Source organism: Hypomesus transpacificus, chromosome 18 (assembly GCF_021917145.1).
Source record: "Hypomesus transpacificus isolate Combined female chromosome 18, fHypTra1, whole genome shotgun sequence".
Classification (NCBI taxonomy): Eukaryota; Metazoa; Chordata; class Actinopteri; order Osmeriformes; family Osmeridae; genus Hypomesus; species Hypomesus transpacificus.
Window position 1 is genome coordinate 2,664,864 of NC_061077.1, and position 13,999 is coordinate 2,678,862.

At 44.5% G+C, this 13,999-nt stretch overlaps 1 long non-coding RNA gene across 1 annotated transcript; it reads left to right on the forward strand.

The window, feature by feature from the left end:
• The first annotated feature begins 3,246 nt into the window (after positions 1-3,246).
• On the forward strand, positions 3,247-13,005 carry LOC124480808. The gene is made up of 5 exons (XR_006957582.1): positions 3,247-3,455; positions 7,985-8,079; positions 8,567-8,648; positions 9,526-9,575; positions 11,497-13,005. It is a non-coding gene; the product is annotated as an uncharacterized LOC124480808 (long non-coding RNA).
• The last annotated feature ends 994 nt before the right edge of the window (positions 13,006-13,999 follow it).

Genomic DNA, 13,999 nt, shown 5'->3' on the forward strand with positions numbered 1-13,999 from the left:
TTATAACCCATATAATATACCTGGATAGTATTCATTGCATAATTGGCAGTGTTTTATCTTGTATATTCCATTGTATTTTATATGTTTAGCATTTTGCTGTTCCACAACACTCCTATAATCTGAACGATAAATGGTGTTGACGCTGATAGATGGCAAAGTCACAGCTTACTTACCAGTAGCCCCTGGAGTAGCCACTCACAAAGGTTCCCCCACTCAACATAATGTTCATCCATCATATGCTTGTTACTCCAATCTCTTTAATTATTACTTCTCTTTCAAACAGAAGACAGTTTTCTTTCCTCATATTTCTAGGTGCCAGTTCAAGACGTCAGAAGACATTTGACCTTGGAAGAGGAATATTATCAGGGATTTTGACAACCATTCATTCATCATAATACTATGTTAACTTAATTTGTGAATGTGAAAATATAGCTATGGGATGCTCTTCAAATGAGGATTGATGATAAGGAGGCTGTTTTATGTTGAGTGCTTAACAATTCCAAATGATCTGTGAACGACCCTCTTTAAACTGCATGTTTCTATGGCTCTAACTTGTTTTCCACCAGCTTGGCCTTGGGAGAAATCTGCCCAGTTTCACAAAATGAGGTCAGCAAAGAAACACTGGCGCAGTGAAATACTGCACTCGCCTGCCCCAAGTCTGCATCCGTCAGTATCCGTCAGTCTACATGGCCAACTCTTTCAATTAAATTCCAGTCTGTTCACCTGAGATGACTCCTGAACACCACTGCTAATTAGCAAAGCCAGGTTTTCCCTGGTCTGTGTTGATGACAATTAGCTTAGCACAACATGCCCCTCACAGCAAAGCAAGTCATGAAATGTTATCTGGTTGGATATGAACGTTGCTCTTCTGCGAATGTTCAAATCATTTGGGATAGGCCAGGAAAAGACTCAGTCAACACACTTTTATTCATTAATTGAGCATAATTTGGAATGCGCTCGGAGTGATGTCTAAACCAAGCAAGTTGCTGAGGATGTGAATCAATGTGTCTATTATCTGTTCTGGGCAGATCGATAGAGAGGAGCAGTGGGCCGAGGTAACACACACCGCATCCTCGGTGCTTCGTTAGATTCAGCTCTCCGGACCAGGTTACGTCCAGGTTCTCCATACATCATAGATAACCTCTCTCCCAAGATGGCCTTCTGGACCACTTCCTGTCACATCGCATTAGCCATGTCGGTGACGTTTTTTAATAGCCGCTCATCCTGTAGTCACAAATTGCGTGAATAGAATGTGCGGTCCGTTTTGATCAACTGTCCAGTCAGCAAGGGCAGTGCATAGACCTGCATCATGTACAGTCATGTCCATAGAAATAGACATGTACCTATGATTTAAACCATAAGATGGCAAGACTGATGATGAGTCTGCAGGCCTCAGGCCATATACACATGTTCCCTGTGAGAACAGATCTAGAAACCTCATCCACAGCCGACAGCCTGGAGCCATTGGTTGCGACAGTGTCAGGTATACAGCAGCAAGTAACGTGATAGGACAAGTTAAAAGGGCCCTTCCTCATGCCTTATTTATCAATGGGGATGCCATTACTGAAGAGTTGGGGCGTGTGAGGAATCTGCCGGAAGGGGCATTTTCAGCCATGTCACCGCTGTGCACATGACAGACGCTGTGTGAATGAGAGACCCTGTCGCACTGCCTCTGTCGTTGCTAGCAGGTCCCCCCCGCCAGAGATAGCACCGCGGAACGGAGCTCTGCCTGATAAGTTGAGAGCTTATCCGTTGAGTTGGACGTTTGGAACCCGGTACCTAATACTCGCAGCTCACTGTATGACCGGCATGAATGACATCATACACTTGACCTCCAACAGTCATTGATTTTCAACACAGAAAGCCATTGTGCAAGCTCTGCTCATTCAGGATTTTCCTTCAGCGCAAAGTGCGTTTCTGCCATTCAGGTATTTTTGCCACGAGAGGTGGACTCCAGAGACTCTATGGGCTAACCTTACATGCTAGTTGAGGTAAGCCCAAAGCCCTTCTGCCTGGGGGGTTAATGTGCAGCTACCCAGTGCTACTGCACAGTTACAGAGAGAGAGGGAGAGAGAGAGGGGGGGAGGGGGGAGGGGTTCACAAGGTTCATTGGGGGCCCAGGAGAACAGTCATGTGAACCAGCCTTGGTTCTGCAGTGAGGACCCCACAGTGCAGCAGCAGTGCTGCAGAAAACCCTCAAGGCGCCGTTGTGTAGGATCTCTGTAGGGTCCAACAATGATTATAGTAACGCATTACTTTGAAGAACCTTAAAATGATACGTTATTAATAATTGAGTGCACTTTTCGATTTACATACGTAGTGAGGTTTAGGTATTAAAACAGCTGAAAAAGATTACGACAATGACCTTAATGATAATGAATGACTATTTTCACGAACTTGAGAAAGATAAATTTGGTAATTAGATCATTTCTATATTTCTGCGCAATGCAGAATAGCGGAGAGTCAGAATGGTGCATGATGGATCAGGAGAAATTTGAATTGGTAGAGAAAAAAGCTAACCTTGCCAATGATGACACTGTGTCCCATTGCAGTACATTGATTCTGTACCATGCATCATGTACAGTATGTGGTACTTGGTTTGTCATGACTTAAGGCAATAATGTCATTCAGCTCTTCACTTCTTACAGTACAAATGTACTACTGTATCCATACGGAACCATTATCACCACGCATCACGTTGGCCTATTTTGAGCTAATACCTGGAGACAAACCGTCTATTCGGGGCATTCAGGAGAAGTGAGAGATATTATGGCATAAGACCTTCATGAGAGAATCAGAGGTGGCATCGCTGAAAAAGACTGTTGCCCATTGAGAACTGTCATTTACACAGGATGGGTTTCGCTTTACAGTGAAAACAAATAAAAGGGGTGGTGTTGGTGGTGGTGGTGAAGGTGCTGATGGTGGGGAGGGGTTGGGGGTGGAGGAAAGGAGAGGAGAAGAGAGGAGGAGGGGTAAAGGGAGGGAGTCTCTTGTGAGGGAACCGGTAACCCTGATGCTGCTCCATGGGGGTAGGGGTGGTGGGTGGTGTTGAGGAATTGTGGGAGGGGGTGGACCTAAGGATGTGCAGCGCACACACACACACACAGACACACACACTGACCCTGGAGGTTGCGTTCCCCTTTAAAAGTCCCGTCCCACTCAGATACGCAGAGCTCATGCAGGATGTGCTGCGGCAGAGGGGGAAACACTGCTGAGCGGTGCAGTTTGTGCTGCCAGCGAGCGTGCGAGGAGGAGGAGGAGGAGGGGCGAGCGAGCGAGAGCACAGAGGAGAAGGAGGAGGAGGAGGCAGAGAAAGAGAGAGAGAGAAGGGGGAGAGGGAGAGTGCAAACAATGTCATTCTGTTCAGGAGGCAGTGCTGCAGTCAACTTTGCCACGCCATGGAAGCACACCACAAACCCGGGCAGCATCCTCCATCCAGCCTGAAGTGGTAAAGAGTGAGTATAGAGAAGTTTGTCTCCTAGCTCTTTTGGCTTGCATGATGCATCCCCATTATTTATGCTCATCTTAGCCAGTTCTTTACTGTGGTTGCTTAGAGACAGCTTTATTCTCCTCTAATGCTGTTATCATTTCTGTTTACCTCTCACTCTCTCTGTGTGTATGCGATACTGTGTTCTTAAAGGGGCCTAGACTGATGGGTAACTGTATCTATGCCTGCAGTGTAAGCCTCTAGCAGGCTCGGTCTGATCAGTGTCACAGTCCCTGCACCAGCCAGTTAGCGGTTCGCCTCAACTGCTCTCTCATCCATGTTTAACACATGGCACAGGCTTTAAATAGAAGGAGCGTGTCAGAGGGGACCGGCCATTTGATAGGACTGGCCTTTAGGAATGACTCAGGACATAGAGAATTAAAACACTGAGATAAAACAATGAGAGAACCTTCTTTTAACCTTTGCAAGCGTTGGAAAAGTGCAGTTGTCCTAGAGTGTCTCGTGTCAATGTCTTAATGACTTTGGTTAAATATAATTTGCCGAGGGTCTCTGGGTGGAACATAGGTAGAGTGTTTCATGTGTAGTATTAGCCCTCTCAGACGTGTTCTGACGGTACAGGATCATTGCTGAAGCAACTCTGAGAATGAGGTTACAGTGGCCTGCATGGGACAGAGAGACTGCAGTCTAGAAGTTGTATTACAGTCAAATGAGGTTCTGCGTATACCAGGAAATGTAAGTCTTGAACAGAGTAAAAAGCTTGATGAAGTTTTTAAACATGCGAGTGGGGTAAAAGTGTGTGTGTGTCTGTGTGTGTGTGAGAGAGAAAGAAAGAGAGAGAAAGCAGGAGAGAGAGATGCTAAATACAATTTACTTTGATACAGTGAAGGAAAACTTGTAAAGAGTTGCTTGTGAACTGTCACTGTAAAGAGCTTGAAGTGCGTGTGTCCTGGATGTACAACAGATAGTGCAGTGTCCATAGTGAGTCTGTGTCTAAGACCAGGCAGACGAAAGAGGTCATAATTCTCAGAGTACTGCAGAACTCAGGCTTCCAGACATGTGTTCTATGACAGTCGCAGATCTCTGCCCACCTCTCCTTGTGATCTCTGTCTAGTGTGGGGTCAAGGTTCCCTATGACAGCAGTCATGTTGAATGAACTGCTATGCGACTCCACAGAAGGTGAAAATGAAATGACGTAGGCTCCCTTTGTGAAAGTTTGTGTCGTAGGGGGAACCGGGGCTTCCCGAAATGCGTCGCTTACCTGCGTATGATGAATCCAGATCATTGTGACGGTGGTCTTTTTGGTGGTGTGTGTGTGTGCTTCCTGATCTTTGGGTTCACCTCAGGTTACTGTGTTAAGACCTTGAAAAAGAAAATGAGCCACAGCCGCTATCCAGCAGGCCGTCCTATGAGACGAGTTGTTCCGGTGCGGCTCTCTCTGCTGCAGACCCAGTCTGTAACCTTTAAAGACATGTCGAAACACTCGCCTTACGTTTACACCAGAGCCTGGGAGCCTGACATCACGGTGAACATCTGCAGTTTTTTTTCTTCCTCTCTCTTTTTTTCTTCACTGAGAGAGGGGGGGGGGGGGGGCGGTGGGGGGGGATGAACAGCGCTGCACTGCCAGCAAGCAAATTGCCGCACTCACCTGACGTTCCTTGCACCTCAACTCTCCTCCTTTTCCAACCGCCACCCCCCCCCTGCCCCCCCCTCCCCGAGCACAGTGCTTCACCAGCATGCTCCGCACCTCTGTAATGCCTTCCCCCCTCTCCTTACTCATTTTTGCCCACCCTCCCCCTCCCCCTCCTCCTCTCCCCATCTCCCCCCCTCTCCTAAAAAGTATGCAGCACATGCTCCCACTCTCCTCCTTGAGCAATCTGCCTGAGTGAAGAGCGAGCGAGGCAGAGAGAGAGGGAGAGAGAGAGACAGAGAGAGAGACAGAGAGAGAGAGAGAGAGAGAGAGAGAGAGAGAGGGAGAGAGAGAGAGAGAGAGAGAGAGAGAGAGAGAGAGAGAGAGAGAGAGGAGGGGGGAAAACAGAGCCGGCGAGCCAGCAGCAGAGCAGCAATCCTGCAGTGTCCTGCAGCAACTGACTTCCTGCAGTGCCGGTCTATCGTTGCACACGCACACAGGCATGCATGCACCCACACTCTCTCTCAGTCTCTTCGGACACACGCGCACTAACTCACACGCGCACCTGTCTTTCCAACATACGTACAGTACACACATTCATCCAGTCTGTCACGTGATGTACTGGCTGAGTGAGCGAGGAGGACGGGAAGACGAGGCTGTCTTTCTGGACCCGGGTGAGTTAGGGGAGCGTGTGTGTGTGTGTGTGTGTGTGAGAGTGTGTGTTAGTGTGCGTGTGTGTGTGTGTAAGAGAGAGTGTATGGTATAGAGGGGAGATGAGCAGTGCCCTCTGTGAGTGTAGGGAGATTCAGAGAGAGGCAGTGGCGAGAAGTAGGTTCTCGTCCCCCCCTCCTAATGGTGCATTGTCCCATTCCACTGCCTTCGTCCCGATGATGTAATCAATGCAGCAAGCTTTGAACTTGCTGGGGTAAGGAATCCTCTCTTCCCTCTCTCTTCCCTCTGTCTTCCCTCGCTCTTCTTTCTTTCACCCCTGTTTCCCATCTCTTCACTACTGACTTCGGCGCCTGTCAGATGAACATAGCATGTCCTATTGAATGACTGAAAATGTTTGTGCAGGTACAGCAGGTATGGTACAGGAATTTGATAATGGGAGGCTGTTTTTTTACATTGGTTTGATAAAACAAATGTGTATATTTTTTAAATAATTGTCTTACACAGAAATACGAATCAACTTAACTTCAATGACTGTTCTTTATTCTCAGAATTAAACACATAGCTCATGCGTCACGTGGATCACTTAGGATACTTTAAGCCCTGAAAGGGGATTTAAAGGTCTGACCAAATAAATCTATAATATACTTCACAAAACTACTGCAGGAAACTGCATCCACTGGCATTTATTCAACTACTGGCAGTGCCGCATGCATGCTTCAAAAGAAGGGGTATCTGCAGTGGGTCAAACAGGCCTTCCATCTTTGATGAGGACCGCTTTGGTTTTACAACACAATACATCACAGTGCGTGTAAATGTGTGTGTGCTTTGTAAAGACGTTTGACAGTGTCGGAGTCCCAGGAGGGATATGCAGAACAGTGACTTCAGTGAGATATACAGCACTGTACAGATGCTCAGACAGCAGAAAGGGAACCATGCTGTAGTTCAGTTTTGCTGAGCTGGTCTCTGCTGCTCTGGGATTCTGCCTAGTGATCAACTTCCAGTGCAGTGATGAACTAACATTACCCCCTCCTCACGCAAGTATCTACTACCCGGCTTCGTGAATAACTAGCGGCCATGGATGCATCATTCATACTTTAGTTCCCTTGACGTTTTACATGGACAGTATTAGAAATGCAGCACACGTATTAATGTTTTTTCACTTTTTCACTTGCTAGTGATTTGTCAAATTAGCGTAGCAGTGTGAGTACTCTCCCCAGCCCCGTTCTAGGATGCTTAGCTGGTGCTGGGTTTGGATCTCTCCAAGTATGATCATTAGACATTTTTACTCACACCATTAATATTTCACACGTTTGATCTACTCTCATCATTCATGAACTTAATGTGTACTTTTTTCGAGAGAGAGAGAAAAAAAAAAAGGGGGAATTCTGATGAATCAGCAGCCACTGCCGTGTGCAGTGCTCCAGTTCCAGGCTACGCACCCCAGGCCTCCACTGAGCCTCCAGGCTGATCATGCTTGCTAAGCAGCGCTGCAGTGAAGGGGGGATTGAGAGTATTCACTGAAGCTGCATCTACTCAGTCTATGTCAGCTGTGGGGGGGGGGGGGGGGGGGGATGAGGAAGGTTACCTGGAGTGAGCCAAGGCCATCAGTGCCATGCAGATGTGGGCTCCACGCATTATGGAACAAGCCAGTAGAGGGGGCAGAGGGAGACCACATGAAAATGCCACCAGGCAACGTGCACTTTATTACCATGTTCTAAGATTAATCAAATATTGCATGATAGCCTTCGTGCCATATATGGTATCTTTCCTTTTTCTCGTTTTTGCTGGATTTGAACAAGAACATGGTGTGTGACAGTATCGTAATACACAGCACTCTAAGATAGCATGTCAGCTAAAGACTCATTTTTAGAGAAGGCTTTATCTTTTTTTCATTATATCATGAAGATACTGAGAGTGGTAATGGTAACCATGGCTCGGATATGGTAACCAAACAAGGCAACCAGTCATGTACCTCATGTATGCTATGCTAATACTATAACACAGTGAATGACCCAGGCTGAGTCATGTTAAGTTCTCTGTGTCTCTCCTCTTTGCTCCTCCCACTGTGGCCTGTGAGGCAGATCTCACACACTCAGATGGCAGACGGCAGGCGTGTTAGGACATGCCTTGACTTGTACTGGCTTGCTTGAGATAGAGAGAGAGAGATAGACACAGAGATAGAGAGAGAGGCCTGTGGTCAATAACTTCATCATGCTAGTGTGATCTGATCCGAACAGGGAGAACCCAGCAACATGAGAGTCACAACATGAGGATGGAGCATACCACCCCCTCCAGTTCTGAAAACACATAGAAACCCACTGCTTCTAAACTGGTGAGTTGTCTAATTCTGGTTATAGTACATGTTTAAAACAAACCGTTTATTCTGCTGCTGTCTATGGCAAAAATATTTTGTATGTGAGGTAGATTAAACATTTTAGGATAACTTTTAAACGCCATGTAATGAATTATTTTATTTTCTTGGCAATATTGACATCTCAAGAATTGTGTCAGTGGGATACAAATGTATCGGTTTTGTGTTTCTGACCATGTCTTTGTCATATCAAATGTATTGATTCCAAGGGTACCATAGTAACAACCATAGTGAGTGTCACTATGTACACACTAATCCATGCACATCCAACACACACATGCACACACAATAAGGACTCACCGATCACACGTAGACACAGTGACCTCCACACAGACAAATCTTGTTACAACTCACATCATTTCAGAAGTCCCCTGAGTGACTCAGATTTGATCCAAACATACTAGGAACTGATTGAAAAAAATAACATGTTTTTTTATTTTTCTTTCAGCTCTGAAACATTGCCTGTGTCCTCAGATCCAGCCTTGTTTCAGTTACCTCAGGAGTTTGGATTGGAAATGTAGAAAAACTGGGTAAGAGTTCAATGTTTAGCATTTCTCAATTCAGTTTTATACTTTGCAAAATGGAGGCGCTCTGAGGGAATTTCCAAATACGACCAACTGCTGCACCGTTTAGAAGACAGCCTCACATGAACCTCCATCAAGAAGAGGGGCGGGAGATGCTGTTTCTTTTCGCTACAAGGATATGTCCTTGTATAACACATGCAGTTTAGTATATAGATATGTCCTATTTAGTCTTACACATAGTATTTGATTGGATGTAACAGAAGAACGAGAAGTTAGTGAGCTACTGACAAGAAAAATCCACTAATTAGGATATCTGTTCACTCATATTATAACAAATTCGATCTATATGTATAAAATAAATTCTGCCCAGCGCTGGCAACCTATGTGTACTCAAATGTAACCTATACACTGTAACAGATTGTTGCTGGGGCAACACTGTTTTCTGGTAACTAGGAGTCAAAGTCAGCGTGTGTGCGTGCCTGTGAGTAAAAGCCTCTGAATAATTCACGTAAGACGGTTTGACATACAATGCCCACGACTGAAAACTGATGCAATGTCCACATTTGGTTTCTTTAAACTGCATGGGAAATAAATACATGTCTAAGACTGAAATGTGCCTTGGAAGAGCTACCTAATAATGCAGTGCTGGTCTAGAGGGTTTTGTGACGTCAGTGTTCAGTGTGAGATAAATTAATCTGTAAAAATAGGAGTAGAGAGTGGAAGCATGACTGCCTGAGTGTTGCTAACTGACAGAGTAACAATTCAGACATGCCAAGCTAGAGAGAGAGAGGGAGAGAGAGGGGGGGGGGAGAGAGAGAGAGAGGACTTGAAGTGAAGTGAACCAGATTGTCTTATCACAGCCATGTGTATGTTCACTCCTCAGCACATAACCAGCAGCCTGACAGAGATGACGACAGATCTTCCACAGCGGAGGTGGGTTCATCACGCTCTGTGCTTGTGTGAATGTTACAGGTAACTTAAGACCAGGATACTTTACAAAACTGTAAATTATATATTTCGCCAGTCTTTTAGTTTCTTGTCATAAGGTCACCCCTGATGACAAGAAACATAAGCACGTGAACAGTAGGTCAGTCCTGTTGTAATCTTATATCCCTCATGTAGCACGCGCTCTCTCAAAACCTCAAACTTACTCAGCAAAATATTTTAGACTGAAAATCACAGAAAACAGCATTACAAATGTTAGCCACCAAAAAACCCCTCAGTCTCACCACATGAACCCCACTCAGGCAGGAGAGGAACTAGCCCAAACTGTCCACCACAGGGTCCAGACGGGCCTTCACAACACATTTGAACCACATCCTGGCTAGCTCAACATTGCTAACTCTCAGCCTGGCTAAATTAACCTCTGGCTGATGACTGTGTGTAAGGATCTGTGATACATGGTGGGCTTGATAGCAGCCTCATGCCGGTTTGACTTCTGTCTCAGCCAGGCAGACAGTCTGCTGGTCAGTCAGCTGGGTGGACTGTCAGCCAGTCAGCAGGCAGTCAGCCAGTCAGCAGGCAGTCAGCCAGTCAGTCAGCCAGTCAGCAGGCAGCCAGTCAGCAGGCAGGCAGCCAGTCAGCCAGTCAGCAGCCAGTCAGCAGGCAGTCAGCCAGTCAGCAGGTAGTCAGCCAGTCAGCAGGCAGGCAGCCTGTTACCAAGCGATTCTTTCCTGGCATTCTGCAATCCTGTATTAGGGATTACATCAAGCCCGAGCAGGAAGGAATTCCTGTGATCATGTGGTCACGGCAGCCAGCTTCTGGCTCACGAGAAAAATACATGGGGACAGCGCAGTCATTTAGCAACTGTGGCAGAAAGCGTGTCACGAGGTCTACACGTGTGTGTGGTATGGTGCAACTGCAACTGATTGACTTATGACAGACTTTTTCCCTGATGTTTTTTTGAAGACAGTAAGAACCGGATCCTTGGTCTCATTTCAAACACTTGACTATCTGTGACATTTCCCAAGAGGAACTTCCTGCCTAAGGTCCAACACCTGACAGAAAATCTATGCACAAACAACTGCCTCAATTCTCTTATTCCCAAGTCACATGGTCACAATCTCCAACGTTGCTTCAGCATTGCAGTGACCGCATAGCTCTCCACTAACGTCCTCATAGGATTCTATGCTTGTCATGTAGACTCCCTTCTAGCTGATAGGAGGGCTCTCAGTCTAAGGACGAGATCCTCCTTTCTTTTTTCCCTCTTCAGTTATTCCTCTTCTGGATCTTTCTAGCCAGTGTGAAGGCCCTCTGTGACATCTGTGCTGCTGCTGTCCCTTCAACGAAGTGTATATTCCACAGGGGCTGTTCTGTTCTAAATATAACTCTGCTATATGGAAGATAGATAGCCAGAAGTCCAGACTTTGTATAAGTGTGGCTTTTCTGGTGAAGTGTGGCTAACAACAACACTACACACACACACATTTGCACACAAATTTGAACACACATTTCCCTCAATACACACACACACAAACAGATGCGGAAAATAATAGCTGAACCCAAGTAATCTCTTGTTGCAAGAATGTAACTCACGAAAAGCCTATTCTTAGATCAGGGGGTGTACAGTGATGCTATAAAAGAGTGTTCCTCTATTCTAAAGGACTAGAGGACCACTTTGTCTGGTACCTGATTTTCGACAAATCTCAAGTCCCACCATTTTAAAAATGTATGTGTGTTTGTCTTCATTTCATCATGTTTCCATGATGCATTCATACATGTTGACACTGTTTTCAGATAGTCCACCTGGCATATGGTTCTGATTATCCTATGATAAAAGCTCAAATCAGGCCTATGAGAAAAACTTTTAGTGATACTATGAATAATGGACCATTACCTCCTTGATGTTTTTCAGATCTGCTGTCCCCTGGCATAGGACTACAAAACCCCGGCATAGGACTACAACCCCAAAATAAAAAGTGTGTCAGACTGCCAGCCAAAGGATCTGAAGGACACAGAAGAATCCCCCTTTCTCTCACTTACATCCCTCACATCAGGTGAAACCTGACCGTAATGCCTGTCTATGACGAACAGGCCTCAGAGACTCCCTGCTGGTAGCGTGGCAGGGAGACGGCCTGGCCTGAAGAAGGGGAGACAGGAGGAGATGCTGTTGGATTTGGCTCTTGTGGGTGTTTCTCTGGCAGTGTCTTAGCTGGTTGTTGTGAGGAGTGAGAACGAAGCAATCAGCAAGTATACTGCCGCAGAAACTCTTCGCACTGAGAAGGCCGTCATTGTCCATCACTCAGAGAGGGAGAACAGGAAGCGGAGAAAGGAGGAGAGTGGTACGTATTTTCCGTGCTCCTAAACAGATTTTAGAGCGTCTGATGATGACGTCTATGGAACGAATGAATGTTTTTCCGATTCTCAAAGCTCGGTAGACTGAAGTTGGTGAACGTTTATGTCATGCTAATATGTAAACATGAATTGTTTACGTCATGCTGTTTGGGAACCAAATAATCATGTATTTCTAAATGTTCAGCATTTCAAATGGTCCGAACTCATTGTCTCAAATTACAGACATTTGTGTTTTGAAAGGTTCAATTCACTAGTGCCATCTTGTGTCGGGAGAGAAAGAGAGAGAGTGTCGGCACTGCCACTTTAACCTGTTACAGCACTTGCTGGAAACATAAATGTGACACAAGTCAAACAACCTGATATTGACATATTTTTCTATACTACTGATACTTGATCAACATTTACAATTTCTACAATACGGTACACACCCAAACTGTATCTATAATAATAATAATAATAATAATCAGCAGGCAATCATTTCAATTGCATTGCTAAATGTCATAAATAGTATTGTTGTTAACATTATCCTATCAGATTGTATTATTTAATTGTGCTTTTAAAGACTTAAATGTATTTGTCAACTATATATGTTTTGCTTGTCATTGTAAAATAAAAATATTCAATTGGCTATTTCTTGACTGTATCTACAATTGTCCTTTTCTCCCTTTTCCTTCAAGCTAATGTTGGCACAGTTTTGTATGATGATAAAATGTGGCTACATTCAGTCAGTGCAGAGTATTTCATCACAGGTACAAACCCTCTCTGAGTGTAGATTAGTCACAGCTAACATCGACATCAGTCCAACGTCACGATTACATGAGTTTGTTTAAGTATCAGATGTAGACATACTTAGGCTGAAAGGTTATCGTAAAACAAATTAGAAGTATGAGAATAGAAACAGGCACTGTCTGTGAAATTTCTGAAGAATCTCCTTAATACATATGCTGTAGGTAGAGGATAGTATCTTTAAAAACTATTTTTCAAAATAAATAATTAATAATAAGACTATTTATATAACACATTTCTTACAAGAATTGCAGCTCAAGGTGCTTTACATAAAATACATAAAAACAATAATACAAGTTATAAAAATAATACAACCCTTCTGAGGCCGCAGTCTTTGTGGTATCTCGTGCCACAGTCTTTGTGGTATCTCGTGCCACAGTCTTTGTGGTATCTCGTGCCACAGTCTTTGTGGTATCTCGTGCCACAGTCTTTGTGGTATCTCGTGCCACAGTCTTTGTGGTATCTCGTGCCACAGTCTTTGTGGTATCTCGTGCCACAGTCTTTGTGGTTTCCCAATACAAATCAAGAACATGCTTGTATTTTAGTCTTGGGACTGTGAAATGAAGTGGAAGCAGGGCTGTAAGAAGATTATTGATTCAGGCATTAGATCGTTATTCAGACGTGCTGTCTGCAGAATAAGACATATAGGCTAACAGAACACTGCAGTCCTCTGCAAACCACAATGGCACTGCATTGCTGCAAGCACAATAAGCCTGTTTTACTCTGCTGCAGCATGTCTAGGACAGAAGGAACAGCTCCAAAATGATTCTCAATGGTATCTATCGGGTAACATATTTGAAGACTATAAAGGGAGGAATTAAGTCGCTTGTTAGAAATGGCGCAGATTCCAAACTGATTACTTGCCTATGACAATAAATGGGACTTTGGCTGCCTTGCAATAAAAATGGTCACACCAAGTTTGACAATAATGTCTTGAAAAGCCACAATACAGTGTTTTAGTGAGCAGCTTTATGTAACATAAAGTGATATATTACTTACATTTACATTTAGTCATTTAGCAGACACTTACATCCAAATGTTTCTATGTAGGCTACTGGATCAGTAAAAACGACTTGCCTGCTGAAACAGCAATTTCCCTTAAGGATCAATAAAGTACTGTCAGAACATTTGTGGTAATTTAACACTAGAGTTTATTTACCCATAGAATGTTATTATATGCATAAACACTTCTTCACTAAACAGTTTTTGGACTTTAGTTATGTGTAGTGAAAATGTAGTAGAGTCACTGGTGTGAAAATCTGTTTTCACCAGAAGTC